Source organism: Salvia splendens, chromosome 22, assembly GCF_004379255.2.
Source record: "Salvia splendens isolate huo1 chromosome 22, SspV2, whole genome shotgun sequence".
Classification (NCBI taxonomy): Eukaryota; Viridiplantae; Streptophyta; class Magnoliopsida; order Lamiales; family Lamiaceae; genus Salvia; species Salvia splendens.
The window spans coordinates 12,455,083-12,468,084 of record NC_056053.1 but is presented as its reverse complement, the minus strand read 5'-3'; the positions used below and the strand labels follow the sequence as shown (position 1 = coordinate 12,468,084).

Below are 13,002 nucleotides of genomic sequence, written 5' to 3'. Positions count from 1 at the left end.
ATGTTTACTCTGACCAACATTGTAATGCCCCACTTTTTGAACCCTAATTTTCGAACCCTAAAGTACTTATATTAATGCTATTAATATTGCGAAGTCCGTGAATTAATTGTTAGTGAATTAATTGTTGCTGGACTAGAGATTTGTGAAATAAATTACTGTGCGAATCTAAAATAATTCCTTTCCGTGAGGAATACATATATTGGACTCAATCCGCGTGTTGGATCGGATAAATTGAACAAATAATATAAAAATCCAGTCCGTAATAAATAAATTGTGGACTGTATAATTTAAAATAAGATACAAAGGACCGTGAGTAAACCAATTTAATTAATCTTCCCGATTTATTTGGTCATCAATCGGCTTTAATTAATTTTTTGATTAAAGATTCTGTAAAGATTATCCTCCTCCGTGAAAATATATTCCTCCTCTGTGATCTGCAAAAATATGCCAAATAAATTAAATCAAAAATAAGGAAGAAAAATTATTAGAATTTGAAAACTCTCCCCTCAACCCACGTAAAAGAAAAACCGTTCCCCAAATCTCTCCAACCTCTCAACCAAATCTTCTTCCTTTAAAATTTCTGCTCCTCTATAATAGTTGCTGCACCATTCGTTCCTCCCATCTCTGCAGCAAAACAAGGATTTTTCCTCAAATTCCTACTCAAGGTAATCTTGCAAACTCCATCTCTGTTACACGTTTTTGCTTTCTAAACCAACACGTCAAACTCATTGAAATTTTTGAATAGGACCGAGACAGAGATTCAAGAACCACTCTTTTCAAATTGAGGTAACTACAAAAAAAAATCTATCATCCTCTTCCTCAAGAAGAATTCACATTGACACAGAAAGCTTATATTTTTGCAGAAACCAAGAATCCAAATTCAGGGAGGAGAAACCAACAGCCTTGATCTTTTTGCATGAGCCGACCTGTTCAGTGAAGGTATAAACCTTCCCCTTTATCTCAAATCTCCAGACATCAAGCATATCACTTTGTTGTTCTATCGAAACTCAAAAGTAAAATAAACCAAAGAGCAACCTTTTAAAGAATCAAACTAAAATTCACGAAAACCAAACTAAGAACCTTACTTGCGGGGCGAATCGGGTTGGTATCGGAGGCGTCGGGTCTGTTTCGGGGTAAATCGGGGCAACGGGTGGCGGAGACTGACAGCAGCGGCGTCGCGTCTCGCGGCAGCGGCGGCGGTGGATTCCGGCGACGAGCAGCAGCGGCAGCGGTTCAGGGGAGCAGAGCGTCTGACGGCGGCAGTGACTGCGCAGCAGCAGCGGCGTCGCGATTTCTGTACAGCAGCGCTGAGCGACGGCTCTGAGCAGCGGCGACAGCAGCCTCTTCCCGACGAGTAGTAGCAGCAACGGCGTCCGGCGTCGTGAGGCGAACTGAAGAAGCCGACGGGAGATAGGAAAATTTCAGTCGGCGAAGGATAGAGAAGAGAGAAGAAGAAGAGAGAGATAGGCGTGAGGGAGAATGGGGGGAGTATACATCTTTGGGCTTTTGTTCTTTTAATAGAATTTGAGCCTCAACAATTAAAATTGAATGTTTTGGGCTCTCATTTAATTTGTTGGGGCTTCTTACTTAAATTGGAGATATAAGGTGGGGAAATAATTAAACTTGAGGCTTTTAAATAAATCTTTGGGCCGATAATTAATATTGGCGAATTATTTAATTAATTCCGGAATATTTCAACGAATGAATAACTATATCCTAAATCTGAAATAAATATAGTTCGAGGGGAAAATGCTTGCGACAATTTAATTATACACTTTTATAATTTTGGGAATTTTATTTCGATATCGGTGAGAAAAATACGAGGAGCTAACGGAGGAATTAGGGGCGTAAGCTGCCGCCGAATAATCAAAAACCGAGATAAATAACTTCGCTTAGGATGCATGCATTTTTACCTATTTATTTGAAAAGTGTGTTGATTTATGTATTATCTAAATGTTAAAGGTGAATCATCGCAAGTGAATCGTGAGACCAAAGGGAAGAGAGTACTTGAGATTTTAAGCGATCGAGGTGGGCTTCCTTTTTAAATAAGGACAAAAGTCCTAAATGTTTTATTTACGAGGATGAAAATGTGTTTATCATGCCGTGTTTTGCTTTAACGTGCCTATCTGATGTGGCTCTGGCCAATATTGTTTAAATCGAATTCGGGTCCTCGTAGGGCCGCAAACCCTACTTGGATTAGTGTACACCTATGGTAGACTGTGTGCTAGCGTAAGGGCTGGCCGGTCTAGTGGCTTGGTTTGTGGCCACATTCCAAGTCATGTATGAGCAGATATGGCTAACGTCTATGGGAAAATGACTCAGTGGCTAAACGTCTATCAGTCGATGTTTAAAAATGGAAATGATTTTGAGTGCCTCGGGCATTTCTAAAGCTAAACCCCGATGGTTACTTGTGAATGGCATGATAAATTACTGTTTATTGAAAATGTTTTCGGCATGAGCCACTGAGTATTTTTTTATCATACTCAGCCCTGCATGTGTTTTCCCTATGTGTAGGTTGAGCGGCGACGAGGATGTGGTGGTGTTGAGCAAGTGAATTTAAGATATTATTGTCGTCTTTGAACCTTGAGTGTCGTTGTGTCTTCACACATGACGTCACTCTTTCTCTTGGTCGTTTCCGCTGTGACGTTTCGTTTAATTATGTTTTATTTGGGCCGACAACTTTAATTGTTAGGATAATGGATATTTTGAATTTCTTGTTGGATAATATCAAACTCTGGGTTATTTATCGGGATATTAATTGTTGGTCCAACTTGTGTTGAACCCTAATTCTTTTCGTCTGTTTATTAAATTCTTTTAATCACGATCGCCCGTATTTATTAACCCTTAAGGGCGGTCGTGACAAACATAGTCAGTTTAGTTTCCTGCTTTTAGTAGTTAATATAACCCACAAAGTTTGCGTGGCATCAACCACCTCCGAACACATCATTACACAAACGACCACCAAATATCCCATCTATATGGGATCGACCCTTACTTTTCAACGCTAATTAAATACTCCCTCCATCCCATTACATGAGAAAAATCTATTAAAGTAAGAGAAAGATAGAGTGTTGCTTTTTGCCATAAAAGGAAATGTCTCACTGTCTAAAAAGGAATATGCCTCACTTATAATCGGACGGAGGGAGTAACATAGTGAGTTAAGATTTCTACTCCCTCCGCCCATGATTAAATGTCTCATATTTGACCGGCACGGGTTTTAAGAAATTATTTGACTTAGTTGTAATACCCCGACTTTTTCTATCTTTTTATTTATTCTTGAAAGGATGTCGTTTGTACACCGGAGAAATTTTCGGCTTTGTTATGTTTGTCGAGAGAAGAAATATCATTATGGGGCCTATAATAATTATTTTTTTCTATCCCAATTTATTTATCTCTAAGCCCAAGTCTTTTTAAAACTATTTCTTTTTGAAGCCCAATTTTAGAAAAAACCAAGTCAGTTTTTATTTCACCAATTTTGAGCCCTTCTCCACTTCCTTTTCGGTTACCACATTTGAGAAGGGAGAAAGAAATCAGTTTTCAACTAGAGGAGCAAATCTTGGCCATATCTCAACAAACATGGACGTTCAGTTTATATATATATATATATATATATATATATATATATATATATATATATATCACCATCCGCGTTCACTCTATATACATAAGCCCTAATCTATTTTACGGACACACGATAGTTCAATCAATTACAGAAAATAAAAAATCAGAGTTAGAAATTAGAGAAGGAGAGATGACAGGCGCTGTGTTTTGAGAGAGATTGGATGGAGGGAGAAGAGATGATGACGGAGGGGTCCACGGGCTCGGTGAAGGCGGATAGCAGCCGGTGAATACGGAGCCGAAGGCTGTCCGGTTCGGCAGCAGCTGCCGCGACTCACGGCGGCGCTGCGATGCGAGAGAACGGAGCTATCGGTTGTTCTTTCAAGGTATACTTCCTCCCAATTCCAATTCCTATTGTGTACTTCATACTGGAGCATACCATACATTTAGAACTCAAATATCTGCCAGAACACATCAATTAGGAATCGAACCAAATTGAAAGAAACCAACACTGAAACCAACATCAAGCGAACTCTAATAATCGAATACCCGCTGTGATTAACCGAGAATGTGAAAAAAAAACATAATTTTGGAAGAGAACTTATCTGCGGGGTTAATCGCGGTGGAAACAAGGCTGTTAAGGATGGAATCGAGGCCGCCGGAGCAGCGACGCAGCGGCTGCTGCGGCGCCGAGCGACGACAGTGGGTGCGTGGGACGAATTAGAGCCGGCAGCGTTGCACCACAGCGAATCGGGGAACCGGCGGGGTTCTGTTTTGGGATGTGTTTTGATCTTTTAGTGAGAGTGAAGACAATTTGTGGGTGTGCGCCTCTGAAATCTTCAATTTTGATTGCTGCAATTTTGAGGATTTCTTTTGGGATGGTCTTGGTTGAGATTTACAGTAGAGAGAGGGTAGCAGACGGTTTTGGGGAGAAAGGGGGCGATGAATTCGGGAATGGAAGAGTAATTGTTCCTTAATTATTTTATGCTTTCAAAATTTTAGAGTTGTTTTTGTTTTAAAGAAAAGTGGAATGGCAGTATTGTGTGTACGTGTAGTTACTTTAGGTGGGGAGTATATTTTTTTTGTTTATTTATTAATTTCTTTTTATATTATCTTACCATGGGGTAATTGATGCTATTGTTTGTTGGGTGTGAGAGACCAGAATTAATCGAAATACCTAAGCTTTTAATTGGAAAAGAAATTGAAATTTTGATCGAGAAAATAATTGGAGACATAGGATGCATGCATCTTATTTTTGGCTTGATTTGTTGTGTTGATTTATGTGTTATTTAAATGCTAAAGGTGATTCCTTGCAAGCGAGACGTGACATCAAGGGAAATGAAATAATTTCGAATTAAAAACTTGAGGTGGGCTTTCTTTTTAAATAAAGACTATGTCCTAAGTATATTTATCTTTGCGAAATATGTTTGTCATGCCATATTTTTGTGTTGCTATGGGACCTATCTGAAGTGGCTTTTGCCATGTATGGTTAATCGAATTCGGGTCTGACTAGGGAGTGAGTCCCTATTCAGGCTAGTGTACACCCCGTAGATCGTGCGCTATCTCTCTGAGTTGGCCGGTCTAGTGGCTTGGAATGTGGCCACATTCCTTGTCATGTATGTTCAGATATGGTATGGTGATGTTGATGATGTTGAGGTTGATGTTGATGATGATGTTGGTGAAATGTTTTAGTGACTCGGGCCCTTTAAAGTTAAAACCCCGATGTCACTCGTTAATGGCATGATAAATATTTTTATTGAAAATGTTTTCGGCATGAGTTCACTGAGTGCATCAAGTACTCAGCCCTGCATGTGTTTTCCCTATGTGCAGGTTGAGCGGTGACGAGCGCGGTGGGTGTTGAGCATGAAAGTGAAGAAGATAGTAAATAAAATTTTCTGAATATATTATGTCTTCATACATAATAGTATTCTACTCTCGAAATGCTTCCGCTAAATATTGTTTCTTTCGAGTTCGTGTATTGTTGAGATATTTCAATTGGAGTTGTTGATTGTTGAAATGGTACTCTGATTTGATTCTAGCTATTCCAATTTATTTCGAGCTATGGTGCTAATACGTTGTTTTCCCTTTCTTTCCCGCTTCTTTATTCCTCCCCTAGTCGCGATCAACCGTGTTTTCTATCCTTAGAAAATGCGGGCGTGACAGAGTGGTATCAGAGCAATTTTTCTTTCCGCTCTGGACCCGAGAGTCTTTTTCTATCTTAGTCTAGACTTGTTTCGCTAGACTAAAATAATAATGATAATAATAATGATGATAATGATAATTGTGTATTGAAGGCTCAACATCCCGCTTCGCCATGCTCAACCAAGAAAGAGGTAATATATATTTATGTGAAAATTTTTATGAGAAAGTTTCGGAGAAAGGACGACGAGAAAATTTTTGAGATAGAAAGAGAAGAAAATTTTTATAAGAAGGAGGAAGTAGAATCTTTCTGCGAGGGATTGATTTCGAGTTGAGAAGAGTATTTGCTGATGTTTGAGAAAAGAACGAGTTTTGATGAGGGACGATGGATTGTTTGTTTTTACATGAAAGATGAAAGTTCATGTTCAAGTATGTTTTGAGTTTTGAGTCAAAAATTGTACTTCAAAGTTGAAAGTGAGATGTTGAATTTTTTTTTTTGAGAAAAGTGTGAGTTTTGAAGAAAATGTTTGTTTTGAAGGTAGATGTGAAATGTGAAAGCGTTGTGTTTTGGGAAGCGAAATGTTGTGTATTATACTTGTTATTTGAAATACGAATGACTTTAAATGTGATATTTGTTGATCTATGAGGTGGTGAAATGTGTTGTGAACTTAGAGTGCCTAAGACTAAGCTAGATGAAACGCGCGCAAACCATAGTTGTAAGTTGACAATTTATCCATCGCTTTCCCGAGCGATGAAAACGAACGAAAAGGGAAAGTGGGGCGAAATTCCTAGATTATCAAAATACGAGACAAGGAGATCGAGAGTTGAATGTTTACCGGTGGACCATGGAACTTTTGCTATTTCTTTGGAATGGCGCGAAACGTTAGAGCAAGCTTAGTGTGTGAATCATTTTACTATTTTCTATCGTTTTTCGTGAACGATAAGGACAAAAAGAATACGAAGAAGATTTCAAGAAGATGAGGATAGAGAAGACGAAATGAAGCTTCAAACACGAAAAAGGCACGAGACAAGAAGAGTTGATGCTAAGTGATGTAGCTATGCAATGACGAGAGATCGTAATCACAATTTAAATTAGTATAGTCTATCTTGCGTGATTTCCTAAAAGTAGCAACACGATGGAGATGACCTTTATTGGAGGCAGAGAAGCACACGGATGATTAAAATGTTTTAAGAGAATGGTTGTTATAATATGCAAGAATATTATAAAGATATGGCTTTTGACTGACTACAATTATTTTGTTGTAATGACGTGATGAATATCAACTTGGTAACCACGGTTTCTTAGAACGATGTTACCATGTTCGGCCTCAGAAAGACGAGCGAACGAGTGCGACCTTCGTAGCTAGAATGAACGATTTTAAATCAACAGTACTTACTTGGATTCTAAGTTCTTTTCGATACGTATTGAATAACCGTGAGCCCTTGTTTATTTAAACACCTTGGTTGACTCATGCTTTGCAAGTAGTGCCCATTATTTTTTTTCCTATATCGAGTCATGACTCACTTTCAGTTCTTGAAAATTGGTGTTTGCCTTTGTAACATTGGACATCTTGATTAGTAGTCTTCTTTGATTCATCTTTTGTAAGGACAATATTTTGACCTTATGAGCTTCCGTCATTGAACTTTATTCCTAAAGTTGTTTGCAATTATGACCTTCAGTATGATCACATCTCCCATACATGTTTGTTCAAAGGATGAAATATTCCTCTTGGAACTTTTGTACACCTTTTTATTTCGTAACTATGCAAGTGGCAAGTTCTTTCTTACAGAAGTGAAATTCTTTTTATCTCAGTTTCACTACATATATTGTTCATGCAATGATTTTTCTTTCTTGTAACACCAAGTTAAGGCTATCGTATTCTTTTTTTTTTCCTTAACGTGTTTGATCTAGCCGATTTTCCTAAAAAAATTCACTCCACGTCGGTTGCAAACCTGTGAATCCATTTATGTGATTTCATTATTCAATAGCATGATGTCGTCGAACCATGATTAGTGCTACTTCATGACATTTGTCTATGCTTCTAAACTCTCCCACGATTGATCATCTCATGTCATGACATGTTTGAGCCATCATTCATTGATGCCGAAATTTTGCAAATTTTATTTGACAATTGAAATATCTTATTTGGCAGCCTACTATGGAATTTGAGACTTAATTCAGTTTCATCCTGTTTTCATGACCTATCTCATATTCTTTCGAGCTCTCATCAGAAGTAAATTCCCAAGCTCTATGGATTTTATTTGATATCGTTTAAGCCATTTAATCTCAGAATGAGTGTGTTAAGTTCAATGGGTTTAGTCCTTGCTTTGTTTACAAACCAATTTTTTGCAAGTTGGTTATGAGATCTAAAAGAGTCGAGCTAGAAATGTTGTTCTCTTGATTAATTCTGCAGCCTTTTTGATTAAGACACTTTCAACAGTGTTGCTACCATTTTTGAAATCAGTTCATATCCAAGTAAGACTGCTTGATCAATTTTCGAGTTCTTGATACTAAACTTGGAGGAAAGGGTGAGGTTGAGCTTTTCGAATGCACACGGGGAATAAGTTTCTATAATCAGACATGCGTAAAAGTGATACACCAACTAGAGGCATCGATATAACCAAGAACACGAGGTGTTAAATTTTCAGCCTTTACGTACCGCTTATAGCGAGCTGCTAAGGGATCGAACATTATGCTACACATCTAGATATTAGATCTTAAGAAACAAAATGTGGTGAAAATGCTTTTACGACCAATAACCTTTTAGTGCTATACGGAATATCTATATAAGCGCTTGATTGATACGAGATTAACGAAAGAGAGACAGAGTATTTACGAACAGTGGTATACAATAACATTATAGAGAAAATTTTGATAACTACCGTAAGAGAAAGGAAATGGAGCCCTACGATCGAGAGCAATATAGCATGTACTCATATTTTGAAGTATGAAAAAAAAAGTTGAGGCTATCATACATTGGATTGTGCAAGAGCTGAGAAACAAATTCGCTGAAACCGTGAAAGTGATGTATGTGGAAACATCGTGAATACTTGGAAGTCGTTTGAGAATTTGATGACAAAAGGAATTTAAGGGATGATACTATTTCAGCTATAGTTATTAATTTTTAAGCGATACGAGGAAGCTGCTTGCAAATTGGATTACAAGTTAATGGAGAAATTTTTTATTCGAAGGATGTAAGCAAATTTCGGGACGAAATTTTTGTTAAGATGGGTAGATTGTAATACCCCGACTTTTTCTATCTTTTTATTTATTCTTGAAAGGATGTCGTTTGTACACCGGAGAAATTTTCGGCTTTATTATGTTTGTCGAGAGAAGAAATATCATTATGGGGCCTATAATAATTATTTTTTTCTATCCCAATTTATTTATCTCTAAGCCCAAGTCTTTTTAAAACTATTTCTTTTTGAAGCCCAATTTTAGAAAAAACCAAGTCAGTTTTTATTTCACCAATTTTGAGCCCTTCTCCACTTCCTTTTCGGTTACCACATTTGAGAAGGGAGAAAGAAATCAGTTTTCAACTAGAGGAGCAAATCTCGGCCATATCTCAACAAACATGGACGTTCAGTTTATATATATATATATATATATATATATATATATATCACCATCCGCGTTCACTCAATATACATAAGCCCTAATCTATTTTACGGACACACGATAGTTCAATCAATTACAGAAAATAAAAATCAGAGTTAGAAATTAGAGAAGGAGAGATGACAGGCGCTGTGTTTTGAGAGAGATTGGATGGAGGGAGAAGAGATGATGACGGAGGGGTCCACGGGCTCGGTGAAGGCGGATAGCAGCCGGTGAATACGGAGCCGAAGGCTGTCCGGTTCGGCAGCAGCTGCCGCGACTCACGGCGGCGCTGCGATGCGAGAGAACGGAGCTATCGGTTGTTCTTTCAAGGTATACTTCCTCCCAATTCCAATTCCTATTGTGTACTTCATACTGGAGCATACCATACATTTAGAACTCAAATATCTGCCAGAACACATCAATTAGGAATCGAACCAAATTGAAAGAAACCAACACTGAAACCAACATCAAGCGAACTCTAATAATCGAATACCCGCTGTGATTAACCGAGAATGTGAAAAAAAAACATAATTTTGGAAGAGAACTTATCTGCGGGGTTAATCGCGGTGGAAACAAGGCTGTTAAGGATGGAATCGAGGCCGCCGGAGCAGCGACGCAGCGGCTGCTGCGGCGCCGAGCGACGACAGTGGGTGCGTGGGACGAATTAGAGCCGGCAGCGTTGCACCACAGCGAATCGGGGAACCGGCGGGGTTCTGTTTTGGGATGTGTTTTGATCTTTTAGTGAGAGTGAAGACAATTTGTGGGTGTGCGCCTCTGAAATCTTCAATTTTGATTGCTGCAATTTTGAGGATTTCTTTTGGGATGGTCTTGGTTGAGATTTACAGTAGAGAGAGGGTAGCAGACGGTTTTGGGGAGAAAGGGGGCGATGAATTCGGGAATGGAAGAGTAATTGTTCCTTAATTATTTTATGCTTTCAAAATTTTAGAGTTGTTTTTGTTTTAAAGAAAAGTGGAATGGCAGTATTGTGTGTACGTGTAGTTACTTTAGGTGGGGAGTATATTTTTTTTGTTTATTTATTAATTTCTTTTTATATTATCTTACCATGGGGTAATTGATGCTACTGTTTGTTGGGTGTGAGAGACCAGAATTAATCGAAATACCTAAGCTTTTAATTGGAAAAGAAATTGAAATTTTGATCGAGAAAATAATTGGAGACATAGGATGCATGCATCTTATTTTTGGCTTGATTTGTTGTGTTGATTTATGTGTTATTTAAATGCTAAAGGTGATTCCTTGCAAGCGAGACGTGACATCAAGGGAAATGAAATAATTTCGAATTAAAAACTTGAGGTGGGCTTTCTTTTTAAATAAAGACTATGTCCTAAGTATATTTATCTTTGCGAAATATGTTTGTCATGCCATATTTTTGTGTTGCTATGGGACCTATCTGAAGTGGCTTTTGCCATGTATGGTTAATCGAATTCGGGTCTGACTAGGGAGTGAGTCCCTATTCAGGCTAGTGTACACCCCGTAGATCGTGCGCTATCTCTCTGAGTTGGCCGGTCTAGTGGCTTGGAATGTGGCCACATTCCTTGTCATGTATGTTCAGATATGGTATGGTGATGTTGATGATGTTGAGGTTGATGTTGATGATGATGTTGGTGAAATGTTTTAGTGACTCGGGCCCTTTAAAGTTAAAACCCCGATGTCACTCGTTAATGGCATGATAAATATTTTTATTGAAAATGTTTTCGGCATGAGTTCACTGAGTGCATCAAGTACTCAGCCCTGCATGTGTTTTCCCTATGTGCAGGTTGAGCGGTGACGAGCGCGGTGGGTGTTGAGCATGAAAGTGAAGAAGATAGTAAATAAAATTTTCTGAATATATTATGTCTTCATACATAATAGTATTCTACTCTCGAAATGCTTCCGCTAAATATTGTTTCTTTCGAGTTCGTGTATTGTTGAGATATTTCAATTGGAGTTGTTGATTGTTGAAATGGTACTCTGATTTGATTCTAGCTATTCCAATTTATTTCGAGCTATGGTGCTAATACGTTGTTTTCCCTTTCTTTCCAGCTTCTTTATTCCTCCCCTAGTCGCGATCAACCGTGTTTTCTATCCTTAGAAAATGCGGGCGTGACAGAGTGGTATCAGAGCAATTTTTCTTTCCGCTCTGGACCCGAGAGTCTTTTTCTATCTTAGTCTAGACTTGTTTCGCTAGACTAAAATAATAATGATAATAATAATGATGATAATGATAATTGTGTATTGAAGGCTCAACATCCCGCTTCGCCATGCTCAACCAAGAAAGAGGTAATATATATTTATGTGAAAATTTTTATGAGAAAGTTTCGGAGAAAGGACGACGAGAAAATTTTTGAGATAGAAAGAGAAGAAAATTTTTATAAGAAGGAGGAAGTAGAATCTTTCTGCGAGGGATTGATTTCGAGTTGAGAAGAGTATTTGCTGATGTTTGAGAAAAGAACGAGTTTTGATGAGGGACGATGGATTGTTTGTTTTTACATGAAAGATGAAAGTTCATGTTCAAGTATGTTTTGAGTTTTGAGTCAAAAATTGTACTTCAAAGTTGAAAGTGAGATGTTGAATTTTTTTTTTTGAGAAAAGTGTGAGTTTTGAAGAAAATGTTTGTTTTGAAGGTAGATGTGAAATGTGAAAGCGTTGTGTTTTGGGAAGCGAAATGTTGTGTATTATACTTGTTATTTGAAATACGAATGACTTTAAATGTGATATTTGTTGATCTATGAGGTGGTGAAATGTGTTGTGAACTTAGAGTGCCTAAGACTAAGCTAGATGAAACGCGCGCAAACCATAGTTGTAAGTTGACAATTTATCCATCGCTTTCCCGAGCGATGAAAACGAACGAGAAAGGGAAAGTGGGGCGAAATTCCTGGATTATCAAAATACGAGACAAGGAGATCGAGAGTTGAATGTTTACCGGTGGACCATGGAACTTTTGCTATTTCTTTGGAATGGCGCGAAACGTTAGAGCAAGCTTAGTGTGTGAATCATTTTACTATTTTCTATCGTTTTTCGTGAACGATAAGGACAAAAAGAATACGAAGAAGATTTCAAGAAGATGAGGATAGAGAAGACGAAATGAAGCTTCAAACACGAAAAAGGCACGAGACAAGAAGAGTTGATGCTAAGTGATGTAGCTATGCAATGACGAGAGATCGTAATCACAATTTAAATTAGTATAGTCTATCTTGCGTGATTTCCTAAAAGTAGCAACACGATGGAGATGACCTTTATTGGAGGCAGAGAAGCACACGGATGATTAAAATGTTTTAAGAGAATGGTTGTTATAATATGCAAGAATATTATGAAGATATGGCTTTTGACTGACTACAATTATTTTGTTGTAATGACGTGATGAATATCAACTTGGTAACCACGGTTTCTTAGAACGATGTTACCATGTTCGGCCTCAGAAAGACGAGCGAACGAGTGCGACCTTCGTAGCTAGAATGAACGATTTTAAATCAACAGTACTTACTTGGATTCTAAGTTCTTTTCGATACGTATTGAATAACCGTGAGCCCTTGTTTATTTAAACACCTTGGTTGACTCATGCTTTGCAAGTAGTGCCCATTATTTTTTTTCCTATATCGAGTCATGACTCACTTTCAGTTCTTGAAAATTGGTGTTTGCCTTTGTAACATTGGACATCTTGATTAGTAGTCTTCTTTGATTCATCTTTTGTAAGGACAATATTTTGACCT

At 38.0% G+C, this 13,002-nt stretch overlaps 3 long non-coding RNA genes across 3 annotated transcripts; all 3 read left to right on the top strand.

Moving 5' to 3' along the window:
- The first annotated feature begins 253 nt into the window (after positions 1–253).
- On the top strand, positions 254–2,569 carry LOC121786587. Its single transcript, XR_006047221.1, has 5 exons — positions 254–665; positions 746–786; positions 864–939; positions 1,963–2,028; positions 2,515–2,569. It is a non-coding gene; the product is annotated as an uncharacterized LOC121786587 (long non-coding RNA).
- Positions 2,570–3,597: 1,028 nt separating this feature from the next.
- Positions 3,598–5,449, top strand: LOC121785791. Its single transcript, XR_006047050.1, has 3 exons — positions 3,598–3,944; positions 4,861–4,925; positions 5,389–5,449. It is a non-coding gene; the product is annotated as an uncharacterized LOC121785791 (long non-coding RNA).
- Positions 5,450–9,312: 3,863 nt separating this feature from the next.
- On the top strand, positions 9,313–11,130 carry LOC121785729. The gene is made up of 3 exons (XR_006047038.1): positions 9,313–9,625; positions 10,542–10,606; positions 11,070–11,130. It is a non-coding gene; the product is annotated as an uncharacterized LOC121785729 (long non-coding RNA).
- The last annotated feature ends 1,872 nt before the right edge of the window (positions 11,131–13,002 follow it).